Raw genomic sequence first — 24430 nt, 5'->3', positions numbered from 1 at the left:
ATTGCCCCTTGTAGTTTTCCCCCCTCACAATATAAGTGGCAGATAAAAGAGATGGCCTCTTATTTTCTGTACGGGACTTTATTATTTCAAACCTTCTCAAGTCTGTATTAAAATAGGATCCCAGGAGCAATTAGGTGGCTCAGAGTCAGGTCAAGAGATAGGAGGTCCTGGGTTCAAATCTGCCTTCAGACATTAACTAGTTTAAGTCACTTAATCCCAATTGCCCAGCCCTTACTGCTCTTCTGCCTTGGAACCAATATACAGTATTGATTCTAAAATGGAAGGTAAGGGTTGAGGGGGAAAAAAAAAGAATTGATGCTAAGACAAAAGCAAGGTTTAAAAAAAAGAGAGGTACCCATGGGGTATCTAATGCAAAGAAGTGATTACACAGTAGAATGATGTAAGGGAAAGAACATTGTGTAACCAAGGTCAAGTTATTTAATTTTTTTGGCCTCAATTTCCTCATCTAAAAAATAGGTTTAGACAAGATAATCTTTCAGGTTCTTTCCTATCTTTAACACTATGATGATATAACATAAAAATTATCAAGTCCTGATCCTGATACTTAGTTTTCCTTTAGGTCAAAGAGGCTAACTGCTTCTAAATAAATGGATTAAATAGTTTTAATTCATAGATTCTTCTTTTGAACAAAGTCCTTATAAGGAAAAACAGATTTCCAATGAATCTAAACCCTCAAAAGACTGAACCAGACAAATAAGACTTTTTGCCAGGAGCTTGAAGATCGAGTGGTAGGAAGAATGTGGGAAGATACCCAATTATCAAAGTGAGTTAACTCTTTAAATGCTGAAATTGAATATATACATTTACTTATTAGCTGAGGTACCTAGGTGGTTCGGGGGATATAACACTAGGCTTGTAATCAAGAAGACTCATCTTTATGAATTCAGATCTGACTTCAAACACTTCCTCACTGTGACCCTAAAAAAGTCACTTAACCATGTTTGTCTCAGTTTCCCCACCTATAAAAAGATCTGGAGAAGCAAATAGCAACCATTCCAGTCTCTTTGCCAAGAAACCCCCCAAGGAGGTCACAAAAAGTGGGACACAAATGAAATGACTGAACAACACTACTTTAAATGGTGAAAATGAATCCCTACATTTACTAAATTAGAAATGTGACAACGTAGAGAAAAGTTCCAAGATAAGCCCTGCCAAACTAGTTGAAATATAATGAAATAAGTATAGAAATTTTAGGTACCCCTCAACTAGCAGAATGGTTCTCATAGAAAAGACTATGTTTAAAATATACTATGCACCTGCATCTGCTCAAAATCTTTATGTTTACCTCTTCTATTTGCCCAGAGAACATAATTAGCTTAAAGTAAAGGTGTTTGATGAAATATTATAATGACAAAAGCTACACTAAAGCATTTTCCCTATAAACCTGGGGCCCATTATTTCCTAAATGTATACATGATCAGTAGAAAGAATATCTCTAGATAGAGAATGCATGTAGAAAGGTATACAGCTATAAAAGTTGTCACAAACATGACCAGGGAAACCATGAAGAAAGGGAGGAAAAGGGAGGAAAGGATAACTCCAACACCAGGTTCTTCAGAGTCATTGGTGATGACTAATGAGCTTCTGGGATGCCATCCCAAAGTCCCCTACTCATCTCACATTTCATGTAGTCTTTGCTGGCCATGGAGGCTTTTTGAGGTTCATAGTCTCTAAAGCATTTTATCCCTATCAGTCTTCTGCTCAATGTTGCTCCAATGGGCCTATGTCCTCTGCTAATTTTTACCAAGTACAGCTACAACAAGGTTGGAGCTGTAGTTTACCTCTGCTTCCAGTTTTTGGCTTCAGCCACCTGGAATCCTTAGTTAGCATGCAATCTCTTTCTCATAAGGTGGGTGAGTGGGTTCTGACCCAATTCAATTACCTTAAAAACCAGAGCTCTTCCAGAAGTCCTTCAGCATACCCAATTGTTTGAAAAGAGTTAAGACTGGAAGAACACTCTGAACATCAGAGGATCTAGAAGCAAACATTTTTACCCACACCTCAGGAAAGTTACAATGCGTGAACCACCTCCACTCCCCTGTGCACAACTCAGTCCTACTAGGTCAGCATACCAGTGGTGGCATGGATGCACCATGGGATGAGTGTGCTCTGAATGACATCTGAGGCTGGGTTTTATGGGCTAGCGCAGCAGGAAGGATTGGCTGACGTCAATGTGGGTCAATCTGCAAGAGAAGAGTGTCCATATATTGGGAATTTTAATTGCACCACAGCAAATCAGCCAGAGAGGAAAGTTACAGCCCACTGAACGCCTTAGACAAGTATGCACAGCTCTATAGGCCAGGGAAGAAAGTGTTAGGGTTGATCTCCTGACCCATAGCTACTCACTAATCACCTGCCCAAGGAAAGAAAATCTTTTTTAAGGAAAAAACCAGGATTTGGGGTGGGGGGTTTTTTCCCTCTCATAAAGAATGATCTGTTTCTTGTAAGGTTTTGCTAGAATGGACTTTTCTCTCCAGAAGATGATTCTTCAACCTACCCTTAAATCTTAAACCCAAGCCACTCTCAATTAGTGTCCCTCATGAAATTCTATTTTTGCCCCATATTTCCTGATCACTGAGACCTACATCTCCATTAGAGACCTTACTCTAACTCAGAGTCAACAGGTCTGTATAATTAACTGCCTAATGCACTAAATTCTACCCAGGTAGCAGTCATTTTAGAGATTGCCCTTATCTTACCAACCAAGAGCTCTTGGGGCTCCCAGGTTCTTGATTCTAAAACTCTGATTTTCCTAGTTGTGAGAATAGCACCAGTTTGTACCCCTTTTTCTTGGTACCGTAAGATCAGTCTTGGGCTTTTAAAAAAAGAAAGTTTCATATTGAATTTGAAAACCCATTCTCTAAAGAATTGGGTTTCAGTTCAGCCCCATCCCTTGATTGAATTACGAGCAAGCCTATATGAGGGGATTGCATGTGCATTCTGGGAGAATGTCAGGACCCTGGTGACTCTGGCTCCCTCACACCCAAAAGACATTTTGTCTCTTCTCCCATGTGACTCCTGGGATCTGGAAGATCAGCATCTGACTGGGTCTGCAGTCAAGTCCAGCCTATTAGAATAGACCTAGAAAAATGGCATCATGGTCTGGAGAAAGGAAAACCTCTTTAGCAGGAATGTGAAATGAGGTAACTAGGGGAATGCGAGCTTACATGAGCATTAAATAGATAAGGAAGCTTGAGAAGGGAAACAATGGACCAATGTGGCTTAAGCTTTTCTTTCTCTGACCCCCCCCCTTTTAATTTATTTAGTAAATATTTATAAATTAAGATAAAGTCCCCAGAGAATTTTTTATCTTAACACAGTCAAATAAATAGAAGGGAAGGCATTAAAAAAAAAAAAAGATCAAGGTCTTGATCTCACCCCTACTCCCTTGCCCTTGCCTGGATATAGTGTTGATTCTCACATATTTATATACCAGTAAAGCCTTTTTTAGGCTTTGAAGTCAGTCACCTCTCAGTTTATGATTCTTGATACAACATGGTATGGTTTCTAGAGAACCACATTTAGAGATGGAATACCTGGATGGTAGAGAAAAAATTTTTGTTGGTGGTATTCAGTTGTGTCTGACTCTTCACTACCTTATTTGGGGTTTTCTCAACAAAGATACTGGAATGGTTTGCCATTTCCTTCTCCCACTTATTTTATACATGAGGGAACCAAGGCAAACAATGTTAAATGACTTGCCCAGGGTCACACAGCTAATAAGTGCCTGAGACCAGATTTGAATTAAGGAAGATGTCCCCCAGTCCAGCAATCTATCCACTATTCCACCTCCAGCCCCTATAGAGAATATCTACCACTTACGAGCTATATAATGGCAAAAATCATTTCACATCTCTTATCCTCACTATCCCTATCTGAAAAGGGGGGAATCTCTAAGTTCCCATCCATTTCTAATTGTCTGTGCTCTCCAAATGCTATAGTGAAATGGTTTAGGGAAAATAATCTGCCAACTGGATGCTATGTTGAATTCATTACAGAGTAAGGAGGATAATGGAAAATGGAGGGTTATGAAAAAGGAAGTCAAAGCTTATGATCTCTAGAGGAGAAACTCTTTTTATTCCTTTGGAAAGGGTAAATGAAAAGTATACCAAAGAACTGTGTGGCATAGTGGATTGAGAACCAGACCCAGAAACAGAAGAGTGGCCAGATGCTTCCTAGCTGTGTGCCCCTGGGCAAGTCCTTAAACCTCCAATGCCTAGCCCTTTACCACTCTTCTGCCTTGGAACTAATACACCATACTGACTCTTCCAGTAACAGGTTTTTTTTTAATATGCCAATGGTACTCAAAAAGTTACCCAAATCCAATTTTATGGCCAGAGTGCCAAGAAGTGACAAGTATAAGTACAAACTCTCTTTTAATCCCAAGAAGTTGTCTAGCTTAACTAAATTAACAATTTATACCCTTTTTAATCCTTAGAGCATGAGAGTTTCTAACCAAAATCATTAGTGAAAGAATGATTGGAAAGCATGCCATAAACCGAATGATGACATTAAATTAAATCTATATACAAGTCCCTGGATACAGGTAGGTTCTCATTACAGTGGATTAATTCCCAGGGATTATTAACATTTATCAATCTTGGAAAAATGTTCTTGACTTGAAAATTCTTTTTAATAACTAGGCATCACACATTACATATCAATCTGTTTTTACACAGAGATTTTCATTATTATGGTATTTGTTATAAAAGAATATGACCTGTGGAGGCAGCTAGTTTGCTCAGTGAACTGAGAGACCGGTACAGATACAGGAATCCTGGGTTCAAATCTAGTCTGTCATATCTCCTAGCTGTGTGACCCTGAACAAGTCACTTAAACCCTATTGCCTAGCCCTTATTGCTCTTCAGCCTTGGAAACAATATACAATGTTGATTCTAAAGTAGGAGATAAAGGTTTAAAAAAAAAAGAACATGACCTGTACTTTATTTTGCTCTTAGAGCGAACAGGACACAGTCTGAATATTGTGTAAGAGAAGAACAAAGAGATGAGTGTGTCTGTCTCCTGTCTAGCACCCTGGCCAGAGTCTGGAGGTAATGTTAATTTCTCATCTGTGTCAAAAAGGAAACTTTCAGACTAAGAACTGCATGCTTCTCTTTTATTTATTTTGCCAGTAACCTGATTACTCAGAGATTATTTACTCTGAGACAATGAATACAAATCATCCATTTGCTCCTGTGGTAAACCAGAATATTTAAAATCCTCTAGGAATAGAGTTCCACTGTGTGAAGAACAGTGACTATCCCATACTATGAGATTCCAACAATAATTACAAATACGTGACTATGTCACATCATCATCAAAATAGAATAAAGAGCAAGAAAGTATTTGAGGGAAGATTTGAACTCAGGTTATCCTGATTCCTAGTCTACACTCTTCATCCCTTCTATATGTCCTTTGATGTGGATATGAGAGTCAGCATGGCATAGTGAATATATGTCAGGTTTTATAGTAAGGAAATATATAACAGGGGTTTGTCAATAAGCTTCTCAGTGACCAATGCATTTTCTAAGATTATAAATTGGAGATGAGTAAGAATCTATGTAAGTGAAGGGAGTTTCCACACCAAGAGTTTCCCTATTATCTGATGGTAGGAAAAGGTATTTGGGGTGTGTGTGTGTGTGTGTGTGTGTGTGTGTGTGTGTGTGTGTGTGTGTGTGACATAAAATAAATGGGTTTTCCTTTTTTGACCCTTTCCCATTACTATTGATAAAATAATCTTTGTGACTTTTGTGCCCTTTTATATATGTGTCTGATATGTAATATCCTGGAGAGTAGGAATAGGCATTTGTTTAATTTGCTTTATAAACTCTCAGCACAGGGCTCCTGATGAATTTCTTTGTTCCATGGCTTGATTAGCATCTAATAAATACCATTCCACGATGATGAAGACAATGATTATAACTCTCTGATCACCAAGGTACCATTAAATACCAGGGAAAAAGTAATTTAGCAAATAATACCTTTGCTCTCTTTATTCTCCAACATGGAACCCAAAGTATCAATTAAACCAGCGATATGGAAAGAAAGAGGCCAGTTTTTACACCCACCTCCTTCACAGATTTATGACATGACAATGAGCAAGTCCCAAGAGCTCTCTCTCCCCATGATTCTCTCTTGTTTTTAAAGCAGGAATTGGAAATAAAAGTTCCTCCCTCCCAGCCTAAAATGCCCACCATGCCAAAACAACTTATCATGTTCCTTACCAGGAAGGTATTGTCTGAGTCATAGATGGTGCTTTTCCCCAGTTTCTTTAAAGTTAGACATAATCTTTCCATTGAAATAAGAGATGGACATATTTTTCTTCATCCCCCATCCTCAAGAATCGCTTACTTAGAGCTGGGGAAAGGCAGATTAACCAAATACTGTGCTTGTAGAAGAAGAAAGAAAAACTCTGCTGGATGAGTAGAAAACAAATTTTTCCTAATGGAGTCATTTGTAGGCTCAGAGGCCTCAGCAGCTTGGAGCATTAAACTTAATTAGGATCTACAGACCCTTAACAATGAGCAATCAGAATGTCACCCCTATATACACCCCCAAAAAAGCCTACTGGCCTTTAAAAATATTTATTGTAATTGTATCCTTTATACAAGGCTGCCAAAGAAGGAGCCTGGCAACATCTGGAATTCAAGTACATCTGCCTCAGGTGATCAAACAAGACAGCCAGAAAGCCATTGGACATAAATGCTTCTCATTGGGCTGTGTGGCATTTTTATGAATGTTTTATTAGGGTAGGAGCCTTTGTTTAGACATCCCCACTTACTATCTCCAGTTCTCCTAAACAGGAAAGAAGATGGGACTGGACTGAGCCTTCTTCTCCCAAGCGGCTACATCTGGTTTTAGTGAACCATTCCCTATAAAATCAGACAGACAGCAAATATTTGACGAGGCAGGAGATGAAGCAGGTGCAGTGTTTGGATAATCAGGTAGTTCTGTTCTGAGTCATGGGTAGGATAGTTAGGTCAGTGACTATTCTGCTCAGTAAGTGCTTTTGATCCTTATACAAGTGGGAAGTCTTTTTTTCCCCCCTTTGGTGTTCTCCTATCCCCGCCACCACTACCAAAACACATACATACACATTCATACATAAGAGCTCCATAATCTCCACAGACCATGCCATTGTAAATTTAGAAAAAGTCAACCAGGTGGGATTCACAGAAACCAGATTATAGCTTGGGGAAGCTGGCAGAGTTGAATGAGGTTGATGGTTTTGCTTCCAGTAGAGTGAGGAATGCAGTACCTCGCATCTGACCATGGGCCCTTGATGTAATCTGAAATTTCAAAATGCCCAGAGCTGGAAACTAGTCTGCTTTGTAAATCTCAGCTCATGAGTGAGTTCATTGGGGGAAGTTTTTAAGTCACAAATGTGGCTGTCCTTCCTCCAAAATGGCAGCCATGAAGGTGACTTTCCCAATTATTTGTGAATATAAGACTTATAGAAAAATAGTTATAATACAAAGCAGAATACGGTCATTTTCATAATGAAGGAATAAACAAAGAATCATAGGAATACAGACAAGAGCTAGATCTCCATCCACTAAGCCACCTTGCTCCTTGATTTATAAATCTTAATGTGAATGTATATACATATACATGTATATGGTCAGCTATTATTATATATGTACATGCATATTTTAATTTATTTTCTATAGGATAGAAATAGGGACTAGAATTGAAATTTCATAATTATAGGCAACCCTGAGATGAGAAATTCCTTCTCCTGATGTAGTTTGATACCTTCTCTTAACTTATAATCTTAAGAAATTTGCTCAGAGCACTGAAGCTAACATGGTTAGAGAAACTAACATAATCACATGGTATATATCTGAGGCAGTATTTGAACCCAGGTCTTTCTGGATCCAGGATCAGTTCTCTATCCACTCTACCTCCATGTTTCTTCTAGTCTATACAATAAATCTAATCACTTAGTATAATAACATACATACCTTGGGTAGACCAACTATGCATCTGACCTAGAAGGAAATACAAAATTATGACCATCACATAGCATACACCTAAAAACATGAACAGATAAATTCTAATGATTACATACCTAGTTTGGGTCAAATAAATAGGAGTCCTCCCACTTGAGCAAGTGGGACAGTTAGAGGAAGGCAACAAGCACTCTCATAAATGCCTTTGAAATTTTTTCATCTTTTCTATCAGGATATGACACAAAAAGTCAAAAATGGCTAAGTGGGGTCCAATCCCAAGATTGTTGAAGTAATTTGGGTTAAATAAGAATAGTGTTGTGCAGTCCATCAAACAAGCATTCATTAAGCTCTTCCTATGTGCCACACATTGCCCCCAAGTCTTGGGACTATAAAGAAAAGCAAAACAATTCTTTCTCTCAAGGAGTTCACAGTCTAATGATAGAGACAAGACATTAACAAATGTGTATAAAGATATATGCAGGCCTCATTGGCTAATGAATGTATTCAATCATTTCTTCATTTATTTGTTCATTAATTTGTTCATTTTATATAGAGGCAGAAACAGAAAGAGGTAGAGACACAGAAAGTTAGAGACAGACAGAGAGAGAGAAAGAGAGAGACAGAGAGACAGAGAGAGACAGAGACAGAGGCAGAGAGGGACAGAGGGGGACAGACAGAAAGGTGGGAAGGGAGTTAGGCACTCTGTTAGCCATGTGTACAAAAGCAAAATAAATAAGACACTGTCTCTGTTTTCAAAGAGCTCATCGTCATATACAGGACATAGAACATGGTCACCAATACTTCTAAAAATAAGACAGAAAAAGGGCAAGTACCAAAAGAGAGATGCCAATATGGTACTGTGGGAACACAAAAGTTGTTTCTAGTTGAGGGGCTTTGGGAAGTATTCATGAAGGAGGCAGTATCTGAATTGGACCTTGAAGGATGATTAAGATTTTTATGACAGACACAGGAGGAAGAACCTTTTAGAAGTACAGAAGGAAAGAACCATTTGCACAAGAGTGTCAAAGATAGAAATATCAGAACAAGTCAGGAAATATCAAGCTACCACAATGGGAGACATGAATGAAAAGGCAACATGGAGATAGAGTAGGAATATCTGGGCCAGGAGTTCCAACCTAATTCAGGAGTCTGTGTGAAGTCATGGAAGAAGATGGAGAAATTACAGTGAGAATGTATTTGGGAATAGGTAGAGAGAGGGCACAACTTTAGGTGCTGTGGCTCAAGGCACTGTTCCCCAGGGTACAGTCTCAGAGCTTAGGCAGGAGGATAGAATATGGAGAGGGCAACAGCACCTGTTTTGATTTACTGGTTCATGTGCAGTCTATTTTCACTTCATTTGCTTTCTAGGGTCAGATAATTTTTGACTCAATTTTTATGCTGATTGAATTGTGTTTGCCTATTTGTCAAGATTCATTTGGCAGAGAAGTACCTTTTATCTTGTTTATTTTCAATAAATTTATATTAGGCAACCAGGGCTAGCCCTGGATAAAACTGCAAAACAATCCAAGTTTGTTTTGGTATTGATCCTCTTTTCCTTTCTGTGCCCCCTCCCTCCATCTAGCACCTGCCTTGCCTCACTCTTTTCTACTACAAAAACCTTTTTATCCTTGCCTAAATACTTCTGTCATGAGAAGAATCACATTTAAGTGGTTGTTTTATGTTATGCCTTTTTAGAGTATTTGCATTTTAAAATGGAAACCCAAAGAGATGAATGGTGGAGTTTCAGGCACTTTGATAAGTCTGGAAAGGAATTCTTTTCACTCCATGGGGTCCTGTAAAGGCAGTGTGACATAATGGGAAAACCTTGAACTTTTAAGATCAGTACAAATCCTGGTTTATTCACTGTGAGACCATCAAGCAGATATTAAAGCTTTCTGAGCTTTAGTTTCCTCATCAATAAAATGGGGATCATAGACCTCATGATATCGACCTCACAAGAGAATTGGAAGGAAAGCACTCCATAGACTCGATAGTACTATATTAACGAATCATTCTTGTTGCAGAGCTTCTTGAATCAAATGATGAAGGTGACTATCTTCTGCCTACACAAGAGCAGGCCTATTATTAGTCTTACTCAGTATCTTTCTCAAATATGGTTGCTGGTGCTTAGCATTGGGTCATCCCATAAGCAACGGGCAGACTGCATTCTTTCATCCACCAGCCATTTATTGAGTGCCTCCCACTGAGTCAATGAGCTGAACTAGAGTCTCTCTGTTTCTTTAATCTTTATGCTGTGGGTGCCCAGCAGTTGTCAGACAACATGCAACCAGCTAGTCTGAAAAAATTTTGAAGGTGTTGATTTGGAATTCTTATCCTGGTATCCACTGACCCCAAGGGTTGAAAAGACTTCTAGGGCTCCATAAAATTGAATCGGAAAAATGAATTGCATCTTTGTTTCCACTAATCTCTGCTTTAAATTTGATATTTCCTTCAATGATTTTTAAATTTTTAAAAGCCACGTTATTCTGAAAGAGGGTCCCACGGGGCTTCACCAGACTTCCAGAGGGATCCATGACACAAAAGCCTATCAGAATCCCTGATGAAATATGGTTGAATTAGTACATCATCATTCTTTTGTTTATTTGTCACAGAAATTCTAGAAAATGAGTGTGATTAAAGTCTTACCATCTTGATCACTCCTTGACCACACCTCATAGCTCAAGGAGATTCTGAATGGGGAGAGGAACCCATCAAGAAGCTACCTCCAGTTAGGGAGTTTCATTATTTAATGCCCCAATCTACCATTATGGCCAATCCTAAGGCTTCAGGGAAATTGGGTCATCTTAGAGAAGAGTTTGATGATGCCCTGCCATTTTAAAAGCTGGGAAAAGAGTCCTAACAAGTTGTGAGCCTATTTCCACCTCTCCTCTGTTCAGATAAATCAAACATGGTTCTGGTTAATTAAAACTGAATGTCTTGAGACCACGAGCAAATCTAGCTCATTGGGGCAGGTGCAGTTCATTGCTTGAAAAAGTAATTGGTTCAGAGCACAGGACAGGACCTGACTTCTCTCCTCCTCCCAACCCTACCCCTATCAGAACATACCTTTAGTCATGACCAACTATAGAGAATCCTAAAAGACTAGAGGAGTGAAGCACTGATTGCATCAGCATTTTTATTTTCATGTGTTCTGAGAGAAAATTAGATTTCTCAGGAATGCCAAGACTAGAGGAAAACAAACATGGCCAGGCAATTTTAGCTTCCTTCCAATTTGAAGTGTGGAAAAACATACATCCTATTTACCAGGTGGATGGACAGCCATGACACGTAAGCACTGGAGTCAGAGTGTTTTCCCTTGACCAGTGCCAAGCACCTAGGGTTATCTTCTGTACATTTGGTATCTATGGAACCAAGTGAAGTGTACATGCCATCAACAAACTCTCTTTTCAAAGGCTGTCTGCACTGTCCTCTGGAAGGCTGCTTGCTCAAGACTGGGGCAACTCCCAGTTTATTTCAAATGGTTCCTTGTTTGCATGGAGCCCAGAGGCCCCCTGAACAAATTTGCTTAAACCCTCAAGCTCTGTTCCAAAGTTGCAAAGCAAAAGGATTTATGAGAAATGGTGTCTGGAGACAAGAGGAAAATATTGAGTAATTAGTGCAGCAGCTTTAAGAAGCTGGCTATGTTCTCTGGCTAGACACCCACCTTCACACAGGGCAGACAGCTGGATCATGTCACACAGCCACAGCATGCCCTCAATCACAGAAACATCACCCTGGACCCCAAGAGCCCTAAGAGACAATGTGTCAGCTGCGTCTTTTCCAGCAAAGATGCTCTTTTTCCCTATGAGTGATGTCAGCCTAATATGTAACCCAAGGTGAGGCAGGACCTGCTGTATAGAGAGAAGTCTGAAATGTTAATGATGGAAGGACCTCAGGGATCCAACAAGCAAACATCCCATCTAGTGCAAGAATCCCCACCACAATATCCCTGACAAGTGGATGTCCAGCCTCAACTTGAGCACTTCCAGTGATAATATCCATGGCAGTCAGCCACTCTTGACTTGCTACATTATTTGTTTGTTTTTACCATTGTAATAAGTTCCCAAAATACTCTAGTGCCATTGAACTCATTTGAAATTAAAAAAAAACACACACTTAAGGGACATAGAGACCACATTCTACAATGTTTATAGCCTAGTATTCTACTCATTTTTGGCAGCTACTGACGCAGTAGATACAGCTCAAGTCCTGGAGTCAGAAAGAACTAAATTCAGATCTGACTTTGGACATTTATTAGCTATGTGACCCTGGGCAAGTCACCTAATTTTTGCCTCAGTTTCCTCAATTGTAAAATAGGCATAATAGTAATATCAAGGCCTGACAGGTTTATTGTGAAGACCAAATGAAATAATATTTGTAAAGTTGCTTATCATGGTATATAGCACATAGTAGGTGTCATATAAATGTGTGTTCCTTGCCCTGCCCTAGTTGGAAGAGAAAATCTCAAAATCCAAAAAGACTTGAATTCAAATTCTCAGTGCTATAGAGAGCTCTAAAAGACAATAAATTAAAGTGAAAGTACTAGCCAGCTATGGTCAAGCAAATTTCCTCACCAGAGAGTTCCCTTTGCCTATGAAATCTCTGCTCCAGGCTTTATCTCTGCTATGTAATAAGCACCATGACAGGGGCTAAGGATATAAAGACAAAATAGTCTTTTAATCTCAATGACAGGTTGAATGACTTGCTCTAGGGCCAAATGGCTTATAAGTGTCCAAGGCAGGATTCAAACTCAAATCTTTCTGACTCCCTTTCTGGTACCACTGTGTCACCTACTTGCCCAAAGAGGCAAGATAATTTCTGGGTAGGAGAGAGCACTAACAACTAGAACACATTAATTAGGAAAGGCTCCATGCAGAAGATAGCCTTTGAGTTGAGCTTTGAAGGAAGCCAGGGGTTCTAGGAAGAGAAAGTAAGGAGAAAGTAAATTCCATTGAAGGGAGTAAATTCCTTTCTGAAGGGAGGCAGCAGGAAATGGAATGTTATAAACTAAGTAAAAGAGAACCAGTCTAGCTGATGAATAGAGCATGTGAAGAATGGTAATGTGATAAGCCTAGGAAAGTTAGCTAAACCCAGATTGTGATGGACTCTAAACACCCAACAGTGATAATTGCATTTTAACTCAAAGGCAAGAGAGAACCACTGGAACTTCTTAAACATTCTAATTTATTTTAATTCCCAAATTCCCAAATATGGTCACTGCAATAGTAGAGACAAGGAGACAGATGTAAGAGATTGTGGAGACAGAACCAACAAAAATTAGCAACTAATTGAACTAGAATGAGACTGTAAAGTAAGGGTATCTCCAAGGTTTGAAACCTGGATGAATGGAAGAATGTTAGCTCCCTTGACAGAAGTAGGAAAAATGGGAAAATGAGAGGTTTGGAAAGAGCGGTGATAATTATGTTTGGAACATTTTGATTCTTGGACATCTAGTTACAATAGGCAATATAATAGGCAGTTGTTGATACAGGACTAGTGTTCAGAAAAGACTAGGTTATTGACATCTGCATAGGGGGTGATTTAACCTTAAGGAGCTAATGAAATCACCAAGAGATGGAGACAATCAAAGATTCAAGTCAGAGCCCTGAGGCATACTCATGCAAGAGGAGTGAGCTTTTGTGGATATAGTAATGGAAGCCAAAAAGGATCAAACAAACTGATAGGAGGAACAATGTCAAGAAAATCATGAGAAAAGAGATTATATAGTAGGTGGAGGTGATCCACACTGTCATATGTATCAAAGAAATCAAAAAAGATAAGGACTGGCAAAAGACCAGGAGATGTGATCATTAAGAGGTCTTTGCTAACTTTGGAGAAAGAATAACTACTTGAGTGATGAGAAGTCAGAAGACAGATTTCAAGAGGGTTAGAAGTGAGAAATGAGAAAATAGAAATGATTAGATAGTTTTTTCTATGAAAAGGAAAAATATAAGATGATAACTTGACGGGATGGTCAGATCAATCAGTTATTTTTATAATTGACAGAGACTTAGACATGGAAACAGGAACAGATGTGGTGGAAAAGTATCTCATTACTACAATTCTAAAAAGATGACTTGAGGGGAAAGATGTATGGTAGGATCATATGAAGTTATATTTTAGAATGGGAGCTTCTTTTCATGATGGAGTGCTTCATTATTTGTATTTATTCAATGCCTACCACAATATCTGTCATATAGTAATACTTAATGAATAAATACTTTTTGACTGATGGTTAAACAGAAGGAAAGACTCATTGGATAGGGAGAGATTAGAAACTAAGGAGAAAGAAAGAATGATCAAACTTAAGAGGTAATTCAAACTTAATAGTAATTAAGAGATAAACTCTTAAGAGAGACAGGATGGAATTGGAATCAAGGGTACTAATAGAGAAGATGGAGTTGGTAAGAAGTATTCCTCAGAGACTAGAGCAAAGTAGAAGAAAGCAGAATGAGAATTTGAGGGGTATAGGATTAAGAAGGGACTCATGTCTTAGGGCCTCAATTTTTTCAGTATAGAATGAGATAAAGTCTTTGTTGAGAGGGAGAGGGGTGTTGATGAGAAAGTGGTTTGAGGAGAGAATGATTTGAGGTTTGAGGTATGAAATAGATGCTGTGAAGAATCAGGAAAGACTAAAAGGGTAGCTACTGGTATAGTGGAGAGAGATTGGCCTGAAGTCAGGAATACTCATTTTCCTGTGTTCAAATCTAGCCTTGAACACTTACTAGGTCTGTGACTCTGAGCAAATCACTTAATCCTGTTTGCCTTCATTTCCTCATCTGTAAAATGAGCTGGAGAAGGAAATCACAAACTACTTCAGTATCTTTGCCAAGAAAACCCTGCATGGGGTCACGAGTAGTCATACACAACTGAAACAACTGACCAACAACAAACCACAAAAAGACATTTGAAGAAATGAGACTAGAGGTCAGCAGAGAAGGCCCATATAAAATTATATAGCATAAATTTGTGGTAAATGCAGTTAGTGTAGTTGTATTACTTCCTCCAGAGGCCTTCAATATTGTGAATTCCCCATCCATAGACTCTTAGCTTCTTGACTGACAGGAGGGAAGTGTTTCATCAACTATAATCCAGAATCAAGGGCACTTGTAAAATTCATCCAAGTTCAACTGTCATTTGATATTGTTTTAATTTGAATTATTGTAGTCATCATATATAGACTTATGATTTTATGATTTATGCTTTCCTTGTTCTGCATCCCTCCATATGACTCCCCATATTTCTATGGATCCTTCATATGTATCATTTCTTACAGAGCTTTTAATATCCCATTACATTCATATACCACTGTCTACTTAGCCACTCCCCAAATGATGGGCATTAACTTTGTTTCTAGTTCTTTGTTACCACAAAGAATGCTGCTATAAATATTTTGGCAGGTGTCAAGCCTTTCTTCCTGAATTTGATTTATTTATTTGAGTTACTTGCCCAATAGTGGGATAACTTAATAAAAGGATATGATTATTTTAGTTCCTTTTTAAAACATTATTATTATTATTTTATTATTTTAAACAAATTATTTTCAGCTTCATCAATAATGTATTGATGTCACTTTCATCATCTCTCCAACACTGACTCTCTATGCTAGAAGCTATAATTATTATTACTGTGTTCTTTACTTTTCACAGTTCAAGTGACTTGTGAAGAACACAGAAAATTCCTCTGTCCCAGAATAACTTATCCCACTAACCTATTGTAATGTCTAAATTCCCCAGAAAGGCAAACTTTTGATGTAAGATATCATAACAAATACAAATTTCATATGGGACAGATGATTCCTTAGGCTACTAAAACCTCAGTGTTAATAAGGAACAGAATTAGCCCATTAACTTGGTTAGCCTGTCACATAGACACTGAAGAACTGAGTTAATAGTAAGACAGGAGTTGGAAAAAATTTCAATGAATGAATTGATGTCCAGCAGGGGAAGTCCAAGTGTAATGGCAGCCATGGGGCAGCCATAGAATAGTGAATACCTAGGAAAGAGAGGTGCCAAAGACATGTGGGATAGTAAAAGGATTATTTCTCCTTCCCCCAATTTCTCAAAGGGCTATCTTAGTGTGGGAGGCTTCCTTCTCCTGTCCATCCTTTTATCTACATCTCATCACCTCATTCTGAGACATGGGAGAATGTCAGCTCTTTGCAGAAGGGGAATTGTTTAATACTAGTGTCTTCTAGTGATTGCTACAAATTTAGCCTGTGTGTATCTTATTTGTTCATAGTTGTTTTTCTAAATCTTCCCCATGTAGATGATAAGGTCCTTGAGGGAAGGCACTGTCTTTGTTTTTCCTTTACATCATCAGTGCTTAGAACAGCGTCTGGCACACAATAGTGACTTAAATGCTTACTATCTTTATATTCTCATTTTCTAGCACATAGCAGGTGATTAATAAATACTTATTGACTAGAATTTCAATAGAGGCTCCAATGAGTGTCAAATGTGTTCAACCAAAAAAGAAAAAACAACCCACTCCTGAATCTCTTGGGACAAATATCTTATCCCACAAAGCCCTTACAGCTGATTGACATAGACCTAGATCTAATGAGGCTCTTCAGTCTGAACTAAAGAAGACTTACGTTCCCGAAATGGCTCCAGAAACTCCCAGAGTCTTTCTGACTTAAAATGACACATGGCAAAACAGGTTCTCCAGCCCCTGGATTGAATGAGAATGAACATTAAGATTGGAAAGAAAAAAGGCAATGCTAGCGGGAGCATTACCTAGGAACAAAGCTTACAGATCTGCACCCCCACCCTTAGGTATTTAACATTTGCATGCTGTTGGTGCACCTAGATTTATGTAAAGAGCACCTTTAGGGGAGCAAAATTATTAAACCATTTCATTATCAGTAAACAAGAGTCTAGGCAGTGGTGGATGAAAACTCAAATAGGAAAATGAATGCAGTCTTTCTCACATGACTGCTTTGTTAGAATCAAAGCCTTCAGAGACCAAGGAGATTGGGATTGCAGTAAATCTGTTTTTAAAGAAGTGTATGTGTGTGTGTGTGTGTGTGTGTGTGTGTGTGTGTGTGTGTGTGTGTGTGTGTGTGTGTGCGCACAGGTGGAACATCACAACCAATGAGCTATTCACTTGTTCTTTCCATTTCCGCTTGGGTGGCAGATTTGGGAAATGAACAAATAGACCAGTCTTGGCCCCTATATCTCATAAGGCACCTGTCTGGTTTCTAAGCAGGATTACCTAGTTGAAGGCATTCCTCCTTCTGTCTGCTTTTTATAGTCATGGTGTCTGGTTTTTTGATCTGATACTCGACTCCCTCATTTCAGCTTCCCCCCAGGGTAAGCCCCTTACTTCTGTTTCACCTTCCTAATCACACACACCCATCCTCAAACTTCCCAGCAAATCCATCTCCTACCCTTCTACATCTGAGATTCTACTGATAAAAATCAGAAAGAGGAATCAGAAAAAGTCTCCTCACTTTACCATTACTCTATTACCATTTTACCGGGGCTCTCATGTTTCTTCTTTATGGCTAAAATGCATAACTAAATTAGGAAAAGGTACTTTTTAAGAAGTTTGGAGGATAAATGAATAGAAAAATCAAAGTCAGTAGTTCTCTGGACATGAAATATACAATCACATATTTAGACCTGGAAGGACCCCTTATCTTACAGATGAAGAAACCAATCCTGAAAGGGGTTTAGTGATTTACCAAAGGTCATTCAGTTAATAAGTAGCCAGGACTGGATTTGAACTCGTCTTCCTTACTCTAGATTCCTTACTCTACTCACTGTTTGACTCATTTGAATGTGTTCTAATTGGAAGAAATGAACCAGACAAGGGAGTAAACCACCTTCTCCATCACTATTGAGATGACCAACTCTTCTTGATCCATATTTGTCTCTTTAATCCTTTTTGTTAACTGCCACCTTCCATCTTAGAATCAATACTGTTCTGTGGCAGATCAGTAAGGGCTAGGTAATGGGGATTAATTACTTGCCCAGGGTTATATAGGTAGGAAGTATCTGAGGCCAGATATGAAGCCAGGACCTCCTGTCTCCAGGCCTGGCCCTCTATCCATTGAACCACCCAGCTGTCCCTATGTCCCTTTCATCTCCATATTATCTTTAGTTTCTCTGATAATGAAGGTTTGTGTAAAACAAGGAGACAAAGCCAAGGCTTGCACACCACAGCTAGGTCCTGAGCATGCAAATAATGAACCCCATGAAATATTTACATGTATTTAAATTGTTACTATTCAAACTTATATTTTTATAAATATATATTAAAGATAACATTAAATAGGTAATACATATATAAAGCAAATAATAAAATGTGCTTTATATGGGCACTGGTTTCAGACCAATGAAAATACTCAGTATAAAGTTAAATAAAACTATTATTCATTATTTGTACTATTTGCAACCTGATCATATATTAGATTCGATTGCCTCCATCCTCCCAAATTCATTAACTTTTCATATCAAACATATAAATATCCTCATGACTACAGGTCAATGCTTACCAATGACAAAATTGGTCCCCTCACATAGAGAAGTCTGCTGAGATCATTTGTTCTGCCACCAGATGACTTCCTTTGTATAACATTCAAATCTGAAAGTCCCAGCCAAAGACTCATAAAACATTCCCGTTCCACCCCACCCACCCCCAAGCAAATGCTTTACACTTTGCTGCAGGGAACATCTGCTTTTCTCAGCCACCTGAGTTGAGGACTTTCCCTTGGAGCCAGGCTAAGGTGCAGGTGTCAAGTGAGGACCCAGACAGTTCCTTCCCACCACACCTCGAGAGAAGTCTGAGTTTATAGCCCATTTCCCCTGCAGAGGTTACAATGATATGAGGCCAAACAAGAGTGTGGAAACCATTGCAGCTGTGGCTCATTATAACCAATCAAAGGCCATTATTTAAAAAAAAAAAGGAAAGGTTGCATTTTTGTTTTTCTTAATTGAGTCTGTGTCCACAACCATATGGAAAGGAGAAAGTTAGTCTAAACCTGGATAAGGGAAACGGTGTTCTTTCTTCAGCAAGAAGCTCCCCATTCCATTGCTTCAAAATTACTTAAGTATTCCAAATGGGAAGTAATTGCCCAGACTACAATTCTTCTTGGGTCTGTGATTTGAGCCCCTCTGGGTCATAGTCCCTTTCTCTTTTACATTCCATACATAGAATAGATGTCAGTGAACTTAAGTAGTGATGATTCCTCTTTATTCCTTATAGGTAATGATGTAGAGTTACCTCATAGAGCCTGACTGATCTTTTTGTCTAACTCTTGTTTTACAGATGAGGATATGGGGGCCGGGAGGGAGGGTGATAGTAGTAATAGTAGTAGTAGTAATAGTAGTGGTGGTGGTGGTGGTTGTGCAATGAGAAAGAAGAAAAGGAGGAGGATTGTGGCTGGTAATCATAGTAGTGGTGGTGGTAGTAGTAATAGTAGTGGTAGTAGCAGCAAGCAGCAGTAGCAGATAATTAACATTCATATAGCACTTTAACACTTGCAAAGGTCATTACTCATCTGATGCTCACACAATCCTTTGAAGTAGGAATTTTTATAAATTAGGAAATGGAGATTCAATAGGTTAAATTACTTCCCTGGGGCCACTTAACTAGTTATGTCAGAGGCTGGATTTATTCCACAGCCTTTCAATCCTGGGCTCAGAACTGAGACTCAAATCTAGTTCTCTTTCCATTGTATAAAGGTGCTTTTTCTCTGTATTTACAAATAATTTCTAAGTATGAAGTACACCCCTTGTATCAGAGATTATGCTCCATGGTTTAGGAAGCCAGCAGACATCCAATAAATGCTCCTTGTAATACTTAACAAATCTGAAGGCCCTTCTAACTTGGGGGGGAGGGGCATCCTATATTTAAGGGTCCAGTTAACATTGTTATTTAATATAGCAAAGGACTTTCTTGGCCCCAGAATCTGTCTTCACTTTTCACCTCTCATTCATCCCAGGATCTCAAAACCTCCACCTGATAACAGATCTTTCCTAAATAGTAGCAAAAGTGATAAATGAGATGCACAGCTAGCTGTGGCTGGGGGAAGCTGGGGAAAGGAGGCCTGTGGACTTTCCCCATGGCACCTAACCTCCCAGAGCTTCTTTCTAGCTGTCTTTTTGTTGTTGTTGTTGCCAACTATAAGATCACTGGATTTAGAAAAGGGGGGAACTGAACTGAAAGCTGGCTAAAGGGGCTAGTTTTCTCTTTGAGACCAACAGGGACCTCTGGGGGCTCAAGTCTGCTCCCAGATATGATAGGAGCTGAGTTGCAGCTGCTTTCTACCGGCTGCATAGCCACACTCAGCAAACAAGATAGTGTTTTTCCCAGTTTCTTTGTCTAACAATCCAGGGGTTTACCCAGCTCCCTCATGCCTCAGGGAACAGTAGTACAAATGGAAAATAGATCAAGAGAACAAGCTTTACATTCTTTCCTGAAGTGGGATTTGCACACAGGGTGCTGTCTGGCTCTCTGACTCACTTTTATTCGTGGTCAGCCTGTAATTTTCCAAGACGACCTTGAATGTGCATCCCACAAGCAGAGGGGCAACTTCAAAAACAAAACAGGCCTGGGTGACCGTAAATACCTGTATTCATCTGACTCCCTGGGCTTTTACTTTCAAATATTCCCTTCTCACACAGTTTGTGCCAGACTTGCCAACAGATTAAAGAAAAAACCATGTGGCCTACAAAATTTTATATGGTTCCACCCACATGTACGAATGCCACCCTCCTTCCTTCCCAATCACCCTATGCTCCTACTTTCTCCTTTGTATTACTGGACTTAGAGAAAATGAGTCTGCCTAACACCCCTGACCTACCATCCCCTACAAAGTGAACCTAGCCCCAAATGAAAATAAAAAGAAGGGAGAAAAAAGGAAAAAATAAGCTATACATTTCCTTCAACTTATTTCAGGTACTTTTTGTGTTTGGTCCACACAAGATTCTTTTTTATTTTAAATGTTATTTTTATTGCTGTGCAAAGCACACTTCCAGATTGGTCCCTGTTGTAAGAATACATTCATAGAAAACCAAAAACCCTCAATATAACTGTAAATACACTGATATGAAAGATAGTATATTTTGTTCCTCAACTTTGACTCCAACAGTTCTTTCCCTGCTTCCACTAAAGATTCTTTAGGCTTTGAGCACAAGGGTGCATGCTAACTTTCACTGCAGTTAGATATACCAAGAAAAAAAAATAACCCATTCATTCGACAAATATTTATCACTGTTCTTGGCTCTGGAAGAGTTAAAGCACTGACCCTACCTATTTTACAACCTCGTGGAGGATATTAGATAGGTTTATACCTAATCTATAGATGAAGAAAATGAGGCAGAGAAGTAAAAATCACATAGAAAACCAAGTATTCTTCCATTCCACCATATTGTCTCTCTATATTCAGGCATAATTATTTTTTTTTTCTCCAAGCCTTTAGAGTATTATCTCATTCAATATTTTTCCACGTCTCTTTATTGAATTTTGAATTTTTTAAGTTAAAATAAGAACTATACTATGATGTACTCAGGAACAGGTCATAGACTGAGAACTGGACAGAACCATAGAAGTTGAGTCCAACTTCCTCTTTTTACTGATGAAGTAACTGAGGTACAGAAAAAATTGGGTCCTTATGAAATAGTAATTAAAAGGAAGAAATGAAGATACATTCAAGGAGAGTATCACAAAATCCTTTCAGGTGCAATGAATATAATAATGAACACTCACATTTTTATGGCCTTCTCTAACCCCTCTTAAGTCCAGTGCTTTCACCCTTTTACTTATTTCCCATTTATCCTGAAATAGCTTACTTTGTACATATTTGTTTACATGTTGTCTCCTCCAATTGACTCCAGACTCCTCAAGGACAAGAGTTGTCTTATGCCTCTTTTTGTTTCCTTGGGGCTTAGCACAGTTCCTGGAACATACTAGGTGCTTAATAAATGTTGATTGAGTCGAATATACTTTACATGTAATCCCTCAGAGTTAGGAAGGCTAACAGAACAAAGCAGTTGAGACTTGAGAGCTCTCAATAAAAGAATTCAAAATTCAGGGAATTAAAAAGATTTGTTGAAGACACACAACTAAAATATCAATTCCAGGCCAGTTTGGTTAGAATGAAGAGTGTCAGTAGGGATTAGGAAGAGATGGGTCCAGAAAGATAGGTTGGAGCCTAATCGAGAAGGTGAAGGAATTAAAACAGCAAGTGGTAGTGGAAAACGAGTGAATCACTGACTCCACCTTTGGACTCAAGTCTGGATCTAGCTCAGTTCCCTTTATATTCAATTATAGGAATTGTGGGTAAGAAAAAAACATTATTGCATTGTTTGAGTGCATCAGGTGTGACTGGGAAGCTAGCCCACCCCCACCTGTTGCTTAAGACCCTTAACAAAACACCTAGGTTATGCTCACCAGAAACCCAATCAGAGGGGCAGTTGGGTAGCTCAGTGAATTGAGAGCCAGGCCTAGAGATGGAAGGTCCTAGGTTCAAATCTGGTATCAGACATTCCCCAGTGGTGTGACCCTGGGCAAGTCACTTAACCTCCATTGCCTAGTTCTTACCACTCTTCTGCCTTGGAACCAATACACAGTACTGATTCCAAGATGGAAGGTGCGGGTTTAAAAAAAGAAAAGAAACCCAATCAGATCTGAGACTGATGCAAGAAATTTTCTCAAAATTTTACATCTCAAGCAATCCATATGTCTGATCTGAAAGCTAGATCAGTGCTGGTTGGTTAATGTTTACTTGTTCCTTTGATGGAATACAAACACTTGGGAGAAGTGAAATTCTTCTTTTTTTCTGATTTCAGAGATTTGCACCTGTCCACTCTTCCCCTTCTTTATAAAGTCCTTAATCTTTCCCCCAATTAGAAATCAGATTACCAAATTTGGATTCTAATTCATTATTTTCTTTTAATTAATTAGTCTTATTCAATTGTTTTTGATGCATAAAAATCTGTCTTCCTCTGTATTCAGAGCCCAGTGCCAAAGTAGAGAAGGTCTAGTCCCAATTTGTTATCCAACTGGCATGCATTGCTTAATAAATCAATATGTTTGGAAGCTCAAACCTTTCTTGCCTCAGTCATTTCATATTTCATTTTCTACAAAGGGCTCTATGAAAGGGACTTATATTTAATCTAGAAGTAAGAAGGCACCACTGAAGCATCCCAAACAGGGGAGTGACAACATCAGACCAGTGCTTTTGGAATACCAGTTTGGCAATTGTTTGGAAGATGAATTAGAAATGGGAAAACCTGGAGGCAAAGACATCAATTGCAAAATTTTTGCAATACTTGAGGTAAACTGAGATAAAGACCTGACCTAGAATATTAGCTATGGAAGAAGAGTGGAAGTAGAGTGGAAGTAAGATCATCAAAATTTAACAAATGATTATACACAAGGGGTAAGGGAAAATGAGGAATGGAGAATGACCCAAAGGTTGCCAACCTGGTTGACTGGAAGGATAGTGTTGCTCTCCAAAGAAACAGGAAAGTTTCAAAGAAGGATGGATTTTAGGGGAAAGAGATCATGCTCCATTTTAGATATGTTAAGTTTGAATGGCTACAGGTCATCCATACAAGGATTTCCATGAGATAACTGGCGATGCAAGACTAGAATGCAGAATGCAGATTTGAGAGTCACCTAATAGGTATGATAATTAAATTAACAGAGATTTATGCATAAAGAGAAAGAGTGAAGGGAAGAAGAAAAAGGTGTGAAAGTCTGAGCACTATGGCATATACTAATGTATATGAATGAAACATTGCTAAAGCTCTTGCAATGGGTGTTAAGAAGGGGCAATCAGACAGACCTCAGAAGAACAAGGAAAAAAAACAAAAAACATGGCAAGGAGAAATGGCCAGAAGGATGGGTCAAACACAGTAAAGAGATAAAAAATGTATCAGGACTGAGAAAAAGCCAAGGGACTTGGCTCACTAATGAATGAGTGACCTTGCTGTTGAACATGAAAGCTTCTTCCCAGAACGAGCCACACCCAGGAAAACACCAGACAGGGCAATGAAGCCCTCTGTCATCTGAAAGTAAAATTATTTTTTGCAAAGTTTCCAAAATTAGTTAATACTGCATAAGGTTCCAGTGTGGGTTTTTTTTTTTTTAGTGGGGTGGGGGCATATTCATAAAGGAGTACTTTTCCCAAGTTGGTAGCCAGTCTTGCCAAAAATCTTTAAATATAAATCTAGTTAAAAATAAAAAATAAACTGTGATTCAGCAAATGAGTGACAGTATGCTAAATCATCTTTTTATTTGCATGCAGGTTCCTCATTTCTGCTTGTATATATATATATATATATATATATATATATATATATATATATATATATATATATATATACTTATCCCTTCTGAAAAGCTTTTCGTGATTTTTGACTACCAAATAAAGAGATAGCTTCCATACTCTACAAAGGGAGCCTTGATTCTTTAGGGTTATATGCTTCTAGGAGTGTAAGGCG

The sequence above is a fragment of the Monodelphis domestica genome, chromosome 8 (genome assembly GCF_027887165.1).
Source record: "Monodelphis domestica isolate mMonDom1 chromosome 8, mMonDom1.pri, whole genome shotgun sequence".
Lineage (NCBI taxonomy): Eukaryota > Metazoa > Chordata > Mammalia > Didelphimorphia > Didelphidae > Monodelphis > Monodelphis domestica.
This window is presented reverse-complemented; position numbering follows the sequence as displayed.